We start from the raw sequence: 12,826 nt of genomic DNA, 5'->3' as shown, positions 1-12,826 counted from the left end.
GCAAATGAGGTAAATTTGCAATCCAGGAAACCCAAACCTGTTCGAGTAAGAGTAGTGTTATTTGCAGAAATATACTCCATTGACAACTGAGTACCATTCTGCAAATAGCAAAATGGAGCCGTGACAGCTCCAAAAAAAGGATGCATCCAGTTGAGGAAGCATGCCAATGGCCATTGGCAATGTTTACCGATGCAAAATAAAAATAAAATAATTTTTTTATTATCCCAATCTCCAAAGTTTAAGCATAGCGCAGCGCCACGCAAACGTGCTGTGCTCTAAAAACCAAAAAAACAATAATTAAAATACACAAATATGGATTTTATTGTAATTCCAAATGTACAATGCAAGGGAATGTCAGGCTGAAGACAACATGGCTACGGAGTAGAGGTTGCTAAGGGGGGAAGCTCAGTCTAAGAGATGTAACCAAGCATTATTATGCAATCCTATGCAAATGAGAGTAAGGATAGTGAATCCCAATTTTACATAGCAAATGAGCACAGTCAGTGGAGTGCAGGAGTAGGATAAGGGGAGTATCAGAGTAGAAGATAGGTGACATCACGAGGAGGATATGTATGAAAGAAGTGAATCTCATTGGAGCAGAGTGGCATGTGTTTGCTGTCAGTTACTTATCATTGGAAGAGGTGTGTCAACAGGTACCCTAGCTAAAGGCAAGAAATTGAAGGTGTATGCCGTGGATAACACTAAAGTTTCTTGTAGAAGTGCTTGCAAAGTGTTTGCGCACGGGTGCACGCCCGTACATCCGAGTAAGACTGTGTGCACGCGTGTGCACCTGTGTGCACGTGTTTAAGCTGGAGTAAGCATGTCTAAGGTTGTTGAAATCTGTGTAAGCGCGTATGCACCTGTGCGCATGTGTTTTATCAAGAATAAGCAAGTTTTAGTCCGTGTAAGCATGCATGTACGTGTGTGAGCTGGTGTGAGCGTGTTTGCACTTGTGAGCATGGCACTGTCCCCCTGAGGAAACAGAAAGGGAAAAAGAAGCACAACAAATAGTAGGAAGTTAACCAGGGAGTACTGGCAGAGCTAGCAGGTGAAAACAATCAGAATCAGGCAATTACACAGGCAGTACACTAGCCCAGCCCAACCCAGCACTTAAAACTCTACAAACAACATTCCACTATGTTTCTCTCAGAGACATTGCAACACTGCAATAAGCTAATAGAAGTGAAAACTGAAAAAGCTTTACTGAGACAAAGAAATGTTAGGGGCTGCCATTGCTGTTATAAGGTGACATATGCAACATGATGAGGGTGGTGACAATGCGAATGCTGCTGGACAACCCACAGTGAGGAGACGGAGAAGAGTGTACAGGCCCAGGGTAACCTATCAGGGGCTACATGAGCTGGAGATAGTGGAGTGCTATAGAGTGGATAGAGACCTCATGCAGCAAATTGTTGAGCGGTGCAGACCACGCCTCACACACAGAACCAACAGAGGGGAACCCATCCCAGTGGAAACCAAGGTATGTGTTGGCCTAAGAATATTAGCAACAGGTACCTTCCAGAGACCAACTGGTGATATGATGGGGATATCACAGGCATCAGCATCCAGGGTACTGCACAAGTTCCTGGATGCCATGTCAGCACATGTCAGTGATCATGTATATTTCCCCAATTCCCATGAGGTATTGGCCAGCAATATGCGTCTCTTCCAGCAAATAGCGGAATACCCTGAGGTAGTGGGTGCAATAGACTGCACGCACATACGCATCAAAGCACCAGCCGCAAGGGCATGCCCTTCATCAACTGCCAGGTTGTGTGTGATGCCCAGGGTATAATACTGAATGTGTGTGCTGGCTGCCCTGGAAGCTACCATGATTCCCATATCTGGCATCTGACACAGCTGTACCAGACATTTGCCAATGGGGACATCCCTCATGGTCACCTAGTGGGGGATGCTGGCTATGCACTGGAGCCGTGGCTGATGACACCCATCAGAAACGCACACACACCTGAACAGGAACTCCATATTGTGGCACACGCACAAACACGAAATGTAATTGAGCGTGTGTTTGAGCTGCTCAAGTCATGGTTCCTGTGCCTGTACACATCTGGTGGAGCCTTGCAGTACTCACCAACTACATGTACCCAGATTGTCATGGTATGTGCTATGCTACGTAATATGATCCTGCAAAAACAGCTGCAGCAGGAGCAGCATAAGCCCGGGCCAAACAGCCCCCCCACCATTGTCATGATCATCACAGGCAGAGTGTGACTCAGAGGAGGAACAACCTGAGCCTGCCCCAGTAGGCAGAAGGAGGCGTGCCCAGTATGCTTTGGCCTTGGCAAAGAGGCAACGCATAGCACATACACTGGCTCAGTAGGAACCCTGGAAATGATACCTCTCTCTGACTCGCACATATAGTAAAAGGGATGCCTAACTTGACTTGGTTGGGAGGGTGGCCTAATGGTTAAGGTGTTTGCCTTACAAACACAAGGTGCAGGGTTTGAGTCTCACAAGGGATAATTGGCTAGGTTTAAAATGACTCGCAAGGGCAGTTAGCTTAGTACTAATCTATGAACCTATGAACCTATGAACTGGTTAGCCTGTATGAAGAAATGTTGATAAGTCTATGCAAAGTATCTCATGGAAACCCTGCAGGCATAGCATAATCCCTTCGAGTTATGACACAAAGGTGAGCCCTGCAGTAAGAATAGAACCTGATTTTCAATGCACATATAGTATAAATGTTAATATTGGTCATGTTCACACACATCAACAAATGTAGTGGACCTCAGACAGCAACATTCTGAAAGGTCACACTGGGCATGCTCACACACTTGAATAAATGAGACAAATGTCAGGCAACAAAACACTGAAAGGCCAAACTGGGCATGCTCACACACTTAGGCCATGTCTGAGTACAGCAGTGGGCCACACATATCCGGCAGTTGCACGTGTTAACCCAGGAACCTCTCACTATTCACCAATCTGCCTTGTGCACACAGTTATATGACAAGAGACACATATATAATATATTGGAACCCTGTCATAATCAAATATGTTCTGCAGATACTTAGGTTGTTCATAGAAAGTGGGAAAGCAAAGAAGATAAAAAACCTGCAATCAGTATCATCAATAAACAATGTGCATCCCGAACATTATCATAGGTTCATAGGTTGATACTAGGCTATCTGCCCTAGGGCATTTATAAGCCTAGCCAGAGTGCGTTTGGCTTTCACAACCCTGCTAGATTAGTAGACTGTGCCTGTGAATAGTAGGTCACACAAGATAGCCTTTTTACGTTTAGTTTATTGTGCCTCTGTCTAGCAGGGACCCAGAAGAGATCCCAGGGTTAAACATACGATCACCCATCCACTCGTCAAGATGTGTCCTGTAGGGGGTCAGTGGGGGGCTCTGCCTATGCGGGACTGGAATCTCATTCCAGAGTGAGGGGAGCCTCTGAGATATGAATCTGTCCCTCCAGCATGTCCTATTAATATCTGTGCTGAGGTTTAAGTCCCTGGAGCGTGTAGCTCTAAGGGATTCGGATATCTTGAGGTGGAGCATGTCCATTAATTCTGGGTTGGACATGGCTTTAAACAACTGGCACAGATCGCATCTGTGTAGGCGGTAAGCGACTGAGTAGAGCTGGAGTTACTTTAGCCGAACTGCGCAAGGCATCTATGTGAGTCCCTAGATCAACTTGGTGAGGTACATTTGTGGCCATTACAGTTGCTGCCGGTGTCGGGTAAGGTACATCCCAAATGGGGCATTGTATCCAATCATGGGCCTGATGAGTATAGGGGCACAATGACCTCACTTGATCTAGATGTGAAACCTTTTGGGATAAGGTGGGCTATATAGAAGGTCTGTCTAACCACTTTGGTAACGTGACTGTCAAAGGCGAGATTACTAACTACTCGTGTCCCCAAATCCCTAATAACTTCTACCATACTTAATGGATTACTACCTATGTGGTAATGTGTGGGCACTTTGTTATTCCCAAAGGGGATGGCTATGCATTTAATGGCATTTAGCTGTAGGCCATGGCTCTGGCACCAGTTATCCATCTCTGTGAGACCCTTTTGGAGGATGCATGTGCCAGCTGGAGAGTTAATTATGGCACCCAGTTTGCAGTCATCTGTGAACATGGTCAGCCATATTCCTCCTGTGTTAGCCTGTACGTCAGAGAAATATAAACTGAACAAGAGAGGTCCCAGGACTGAGCCTTGTGGGATGCCACATGTAACTGGTGAAGTGTCAGACATGGCACCTGCAATACTGACCATGTGGGTGCTATCCCTGATCCAGTTAGCAATCCATCTTGTGACATATGTGTTGATATCTAAGCTGGTGAGCGTATGTATTATGCCCGAGTGGGGTATTGTGTTGAAGGGTTTTGCTAGGTCCAGGTAGTCTTTGTGGACTACCTTCCCTACATCTATGGACCTGGTAACTGTTTAAAGAAGTCAACCAGGTTCAAGAGGCAAGATCTGCCCTCAGCAAAGACAAATTGGGTAGGATCCAATGTCTGTAGGTTCCCGATGTCTTTGTGTATGAGTTCCATGACGATACGCTCCATAGCTTTGCAGACCAGGCTAGTTAGGCTTATAGGGCAATAGTGTCTGGGGTCCGTTGTGGCACCACCTTTGTGGACCGGGACCACTGTTGCTGTACGCCATTCCTTGGGTACATATCCTGTAGTAAGTCTGATACTGAACAGTGACTTAATGTGAGGGTTATGTTCGTCATGAAGCTCGTGTAAGATGCAGGCCAGGACACCGTCCGGTCCCATTGATGCTGTCTTGTCTGTTTTGGAGAGGGCAGCTCTCACCTTTTCATCTGTGATGTCAGGGAGGCTACACTCTGTTGGGATGGACATTTGCTCTTTAGGGGGGATGGGGGGAGACATTTGCACTGAACCTGTTTGTCAGGATGTTGGCAATGTCTGTGGGTTCAGTGTATGTTTTGTCATTTTGCAGTAACTCACAGCATATCTGGGAGTTGCCACTCAGGTTCCTGACATAACTAAAGAAGGCCTTGTGATTGTCCTTAGTGTCTGGTGCAATTTTCCATTTGAAGCAGGCCTTAGATGAATTCATGAGTGATCATAGCTTCTTGCTAGTACTGATCAGAGATGCCTTCCCTTTTTGGGATTGTGCTCTATCATGTAGTAGCCTCCTCCTTTCATTGTATAGCTTATTTATGGCCTGGATCCACCAGACAGGTCCCCTGCCTTTGGAGGAGTGAGTCTTGTTTTTATTTGGGATAGCACGATCCATGCATTCCAGTAGGTGTCCATAGAATGTGTTTGTAAAGGATTCAGTGGTCTGAGCCATATTTACCACTGTCCCAGGGTCTTTGAAGGATACCACCTCATACAAAATTCAACTGGAACCAGCAGAAAAAATATAATCCAGGCAATGGTCCAACCACAGCTCTCTTGTTTTATTGTATAAAAACCAGCAAGTTGTTAAGCGCTTTCATCCAGGTACATATGGACTTCATCAGAACAACATTACTGTGCTCTCACTTACATTTTATACATAAAGTTCCCACCTAAAACCCCAATTAAGACATCAATTATTCAATTAAAAATAAAAATGTAGGAGTTTAAAAAGCACTGAATCAAAGTGCTTAAAGGTGTACATTTCATATAGTTAAAACATTTCTTCATAAAGTTGAAAAACCTCCATACATACTTATACATCTCTTTTTCAAATATAAGATGTCTGCCAAGTGAAAATTTCATACTGGAGATGAACATGTTGACTTGGTCTAAATCTAACAATATAAATATAATTTACTATCTCAAACATTCATATTTATATTAACTAATGGGCTAATATAGTACAATGAAATATGGCTTGCATTTTTGAAGCTGGTTAATCAATATAGCTAATAATTAATAAAACATGTAGTATAAATGTATTATAAAGCTAGTACAATACATAACTATAAATCAAATCCTATGTAAATGTGTATACTCACAAAAATACCTCACTAATGAAGATGTGAGAATATGACACATCTTATGGCTTTGCCTTGGCCTTAAGTTATACAAAAGTTATACAATAATTATGCAATAATTATGCAGTAGTTATACAGTAGTTATTACCTACTGTCTTAACAAAGGCTTTGTAGGTATTACTTCATTAAGACCTGGTGGTACCGCAGCATTCAGTCTGATCTGCCACTTGACCTCTTTGTCACTCACTAAAGCCTTTATATTTCCCCCTCGAGGATTAGGTCTCACTATTTCAAGAATTGCAAACTTAAACCCTGTGCAACTGTTATTATTCATAAGATGCCTTGATAGAGCATTATTAGGATCTTGCTTTTTTATGCAGTATAGATGATCATATATTCTATTTTTAAAGAGCCTATCAGTTTTCCCTACATAGTAATTCGTGCAGGTGTTGCACAGGGCTAGGTATATAACATGCTGGCTCAAGCAATTACCATTACAAAACCTAATTTTGGTTTTGACATTATTATGGAGTATAATTGAGTCCTCTTCAAAAATAAAACTACAGTAGTTACAATTGCCAAATTTTCTTGTACCAATCGTTTTATAATTGGTACTGTTATTGGAATTATAATTAAGTTCTAAAATTCTCTTTATATTATTTCCTGTTTTATACACAAAACTAGGAAGAGTTGGTATTTTATCTTTAATACTACTGTCACTTGTTAAGATGTTCCAGTTTGATTTGATTATACCTTTAATTTTATGGCTACAAGCTCCATATTTCAAAATGCAGGCTTTTTGGTGCCTCTTAGTGCTGTTTTGCCACTTCCACTATGATATTGCTGTCCTTTGTTACTGTTGAGTCCTATACCAAGTAAGGGTGGATATTTCTGACCCCATTCTTTAGCCACATAATTTATAATATCTGTTACCATGTCTCTAGGATATCCCTTTTCTATAAATGCTCTACTAATAAAATTGATTTCAGATAGCATATCATCCTTTTTTGTTGTCATTCTCGCTGCTCTGATACATTGCCCTTTTATTATGCCTCTTTTGGTGTTGTACGAGTGGGCACTGTCATAGTGTAGGTATCCGTTACTATATGTATTTTTCCTGTATATTTTTGACTGGAAAGATGTACCATCGTTAAAAATATACGTGTCAAGGTAATTAATCCCCTCTTTCTCTACCTTGTATGTAAATCTTAGATATCCTGTAGTCTGGTTGATGTGCCTCAGGAAATCAGACAACTCATCCTCACTCCCTTTCCATAGGGCCTTTCAGGCCCATAATTTCGGGAAGTGATAGCAAAGTATTCCCCTTTGGAAAGTATATAGATTATAAATTAAAACATATATATACTTCCATTAAGCATATAATCAAAGATTCGTGGGAATTTTTGGGATTATTCACACATGAGTTATGGCACTCTGAGTTGCTGTTTGTTACTATTGATATTCAAGATCTGTTCTCTTGCATTCCAAAGTTGGAAGGCTTAGAAAGATTCATGTGTAGTTTACACAAACACAGTGGGTGTTCCACTGATGAGATTTCCCTACTCGCTGCATTTATGGACTTAGTGTTGGATTTCAACTATATTTACTATGAAGGCGAATACTTCAGGCAGATAACGGGAGTAGCTATGGGAGCATCATGTGCTCCCATATATGCTAATCTAGTCTTATTAGACTGGGAAGAGGAATTTGTACTCCATTCCATTTGGATGAAATATATAACAACTTATGTCCGGTTTTTGGACGATATATTCATCCTATGGAAAGGGAGTGAGGATAAGTTGTCTGATTTCCTGAGGTACATCAACCAGACTACAGGATATCTAAGATTTACATACAAGGTAGAGAAAGAGGGGATCAATTACCTTGACACGTATATTTTTAACGATGGTACATCTTTCCAGTCAAAAATATACAGGAAAAATACATATAGTAACGGATACCTACACTATGACAGTGCCCACTCGTACAACACCAAAAGAGGCATAATAAAAGGGCAATGTATCAGAGCAGCGAGAATGACAACAAAAAAGGATGATATGCTATCTGAAATCAATTTTATTAGTAGAGCATTTATAGAAAAGGGATATCCTAGAGACATGGTAACAGATATTACAAATTATGTGGCTAAAGAATGGGGTCAGAAATATCCACCCTTACTTGGTATAGGACTCAACAGTAACAAAGGACAGCAATATCATAGTGGAAGTGGTAAGGTGCAAAACAGCACTAAGAGGCACCAAAAAGCCTGCATTTTGAAATATGGAGCTTGTAGCCATAAAATTAAAGGTATAATCAAATCAAACTGGAACATCTTAACAAGTGACAGTAGTATTAAAGATAAAATACCAACTCTTCCTAGTTTTGTGTATAAAACAGGAAATAATATAAAGAGAATTTTAGAACTTAATTATAATTCCAATAACAGTACCAATTATAAAAAGATTGGTACCAGAAAATGTGGCAATTGTAACTACTGTAGTTTTATTTTTGAAGAGGACTCAGTTATACTCCATAATAATGTTAAAACCAAAATTAGGTTTTGTAATGGTAATTGCTTGAGCCAACATGTTATATACCTAGCCCTGTGCAACACCTGCACGAATTACTATGTAGGGAAAACTGATAGGCACTTTAAAAATAGAATATACGATCATCTATACTGCATAAAAAAGCAAGATCCTAATAATGCTCTATCAAGGCATCTTATGAATAATAACAGTTGCACAGGGTTTAAGTTTGCAATTCTTGAAATAGTGAGACCTAATCCTCGAGGGGGAAATATAAAGGCTTTAGTGAGTGACAAAGAGGTCAAGTGGCAGATCAGACTGAATGCTGCGGTACCACCAGGTCTTAATGAAGTAATACCTACAAAGCCTTTGTTAAGACAGTAGGTAATAACTACTGTATAACTACTGCATAATTATTGCATAATTATTGTATAACTTTTGTATAACTTAAGGCCAAAGGACAAAGCCATAAGATGTGTCATATTCTCACATCTTCATTAGTGAGGTATTTTTGTGAGTATACACATTTACATAGGATTTGATTTATAGTTATGTATTGTACTAGCTTTATAATACATTTATACTACATGTTTTATTAATTATTAGCTATATTGATTAACCAGCTTCAAAAATGCAAGCCATATTTCATTGTACTATATTAGCCCATTAGTTAATATAAATATGAATGTTTGAGATAGTATATTATATTTATATTGTTAGATTTAGACCAAGTCAACATGTTCATCTCCAGTATGAAATTTTCACTTGGCAGACAACTTATATTTGAAAAAGAGATGTATAAGTATGTATGGAGGTTTTTCAACTTTATGAAGAAATGTTTTAACTATATGAAATGTACACCTTTAAGCACTTTGATTCAGTGCTTTTTAAACTCCTACATTTTTATTTTTAATTGAATAATTGATGTCTTAATTGGGGTTTTAGGCGGGAACTTTATGTATAAAATGTAAGTGAGAGCAAAGTAATGTTGTTCTGATGAAGTCCATATGTACCTTAATGAAAGCGCTTAACAACTTTCTGGTTTTTATACAATAAAACAAGAGAGCTGTGGTTGGACCGTTGCCTGGATTATATTTTTTCTGCTGGTTCCAGTTGAATTTTGTGTTAGGTTGTTGTAATCCAGGAATCATTCTACTATCAGTTGTTCCTCAAGGATACCACCTCAGCTTTGAGAAGTGTGACGTTTGCTTTTGAGAAGTTCTTCACTGAGATTACCTAGGATAGGGGTGGGGACAGGATATGGATGTCCAGTGAGATAAAAGTATGGTCTGACCTTACCAATGAGGGGTATACCTCTGGGGTGGAACATAGAGTCCCCATGCTGGTGATGATCAGGTCCAATATGTTTTCCCCTCTTGTGGGTGTGGTGACCAGTTGTGCCATAGCATTTGAGTTTATAAATTCTAGAAACCGTTGGGCGAAGGTGTTGGGGCTTGAGTAGTATTCCCAGTCGATGTTTGGGTAGTTGAAGTCACCCAATATAATGGTGTTTGGAGAGACCTTCATATTCTCCAGTGTTCCCAGGAAAGCCAAGTGGGGTTCCTGTGTTTGGGAGGGTGGTTTGTAGCAGGCTACAAACTGAAAGGCAGTTTTTACCACTGTTAGTTGCACATGTATGGTCTCCGATGCTTCGTGCAGTGCTACTAACCTGGAGGTGTGTGTATCTGTGATGTATATGGATACTCCCCTATTTATGTTGGTCGGTCCGAGTCTTGTAGCCGAAAAGCATGGTATGAAGTATAACCTGGTAGTGCTGGGGTGCTTTTGGGAGCCTGAACCAGGTGTCTGTTACTGCACAGATATCGACATTCTCCATACTGAGGAGAGTCTTGAGTGCGTGCATTTTGAGATGTAGACATCTGGTGTTGAGCAGCATTACCCTTAGTTTCTTTTACCTTGTATTGTCTATGTAGGTGAGTTTGTCTTTTGAGCCTTGCCTAAAAAAGGCACTATGGGGGTGGCAAGATCCTTAGCCAGTATTCGAAAGTCCAGGTGTGACAGGTGCAAGCCGTCCATAGCGAAGCTACGTGGCATGTCGAGCATGTCATCCCAGGCTGACAGACACTGGATCCCCATTGAATGACACCAATACGTTAGCCAACTGTTAAAATTGATCAGTTTGTCTGTATACTGTGCCATCATTCTTGGTGAGGGTAGGATGCTACACAAGGTCAGGGTCATACTGGCCTGGCCTACATGATCAGAGAGCTCCTCTATGTCTCTTTTCATGTAGTCCAGGGAGGAACGTCTGAGGTCATTCACACCAGCATGGACAATGATGGAGCTATATTTGTACTTGCTTTGGAGTGACCTGAGTGCATGTGTTATGTGGCGGATCCTGGCACCCGACAGACAGTTCAAAAGTACCTTCTCCTTGTTCAGCCTGGTGAGTGGGATGTCAGTGTGTCTGACAATAGAGTCACCTATTACAAGTGTATTAGGTGTGTTGTTTAGCTCTAAGGGCAATGACTGTGTGGCACACTGACTTTGTGAACTATGTGATATGTGGGTATTGTTGTGGGGTAGCACTTGCTTGGGGGTCTGCTTTGGAGGTCTCTGCTGCTTAGGCAGATTTTATTTAGAGCCTCCGAGTATGTTTTTGTGTGGTAATGTATTTTGTTTGCTGTCGCTATAGGTCTATGTGAGACTGGATTTGTGGTGTGTGTGGTTACCTTCACCACCTGATAGACTGTGCCAGTCATGGGTCGAGAGAGCTCAGCCTCCTGATTGTCTATATAGTTGCCTCTTTCACATATATCTGAGTTTGTTGGGAGGAGGAGAGGGTTGTCTGTGTACATAAGGCAGTTGTAACACTGCCTCAAAATTCCCATATTCACCAGCTGGACTGGAGAGTACACACAAAACCGACCTTTGGACATGCTAGGATATTATGATGAAATACTCTGTTGACTGATCAAAAAGGATCAGTAGGGTGTTAAGTGTGTAAAAGAGTATAACGGGGGTTTACTGCTCAGGTTTGTAGGTGTTTTGGAAAGATTATCTGCGAAGGAGTCCAGACAGAACCATGACACTTACTTCAACTATGTCGTAAATAGCAATGTACACTCACATATGTCCTGAGTCAGGGCCAACTGTACCTGACTGACAATGCTGACATCCTGTCAGACAGGCCCATACATACATACCCACCTCCCACTGACAAAAGGCCCTATCATCATACCAGGAGATATCACATGTAGAATGGGTAAACAGCTCCTTCCAAAGCCGAAAACATGGCATCAATTGGATTTACATTGTTTCCCTATATGTGTCATAAGTGAACTACAGAACAAACAGACCCTGCACCTGAACAGTCTTTTTAGCCTTTCCCTCTCTACAGGATCTGAAACTGTTGAATGTGTTACAGCAACATATGGCACACCCCACAAGTGTTGGTGCACAACAGACCATGGGAACTATAGTCCTATAAGCCTATGAAGTCTGATCTGCAAGGCCATGGAGTCCATCATGATTGAAGTCATAAACAGAGCTATTGGAAGCCGACAAACACACGACCCTACCAACTTTGGTATGTTCATGGGCAGATCATGGTTCCCAAACCTGCTAGACTGTTTGCAAGGCAGCCATCCAGAACATACATCACTGAAAGGAGCTAGACACGTCTCACATAGACTTTGAATAGCCCTTTATCAACATCCCAGACACATGTCATATCCACAAAATCAACAATCTGTGCATACATATGTATTGTCATATGAAGGAATGGTAATCTGTCCACAGATAGATCAGACAAGCTAAGAATTGTGGAGTCCTGTTCAAGCTGTTAACACCTGCTGACCCACATGGTTCATTCCTGGGATTGCATAAAACAAAGTGCACACACATTACCATGTCCAGTCTGATGATGTCAGCATCCTACAAATACAGCAGGAGAAAAGAAACCACCTAGTAAAGCATATAATGCATTGTGTTAATGCGTATCTCTCTAGTATCATAACATAGTTAGGTAGAGGTTTGAATCTTGCAATTGCTGAGTGTTTGTGTGGGGGTGCATGTGTGTGTGTGATTTCCTTTGAGAGGAGTGCCCCTTTTGGAGACTGGGAAAACACATTAAAAGAGGTAGATTCCTCTTTGGCAAGTCTGATGATGTCAGTATCCCACAAATACAGCAGTGGAAACAAAATTTCCCAGTAAAGCATATAGTGCGCTGTGTTAATGTGTATCTTTCTAATATCATAACATAATTAGATAGGGGTTTGAATCCTGTAATTGCTGAGTGTTTGTGTGGGGGTGCATGTGTGTGTGTGATTTCCTTTGAGAGGAGTGCCCCTTTTGGAGACTGGGAAAACACATTAAAAGAGGTAGATTCCTCTTTGGCAAGTCTG

The sequence above is a fragment of the Protopterus annectens genome, chromosome 5.part1 (genome assembly GCF_019279795.1).
Source record: "Protopterus annectens isolate FY-2018-M chromosome 5.part1, PAN1.0, whole genome shotgun sequence".
In the NCBI taxonomy this organism is placed as follows: Eukaryota; Metazoa; Chordata; order Ceratodontiformes; family Protopteridae; genus Protopterus; species Protopterus annectens.
The sequence above is the reverse complement of the archived record's forward strand: the minus strand, read 5'-3'. Positions refer to the sequence as shown.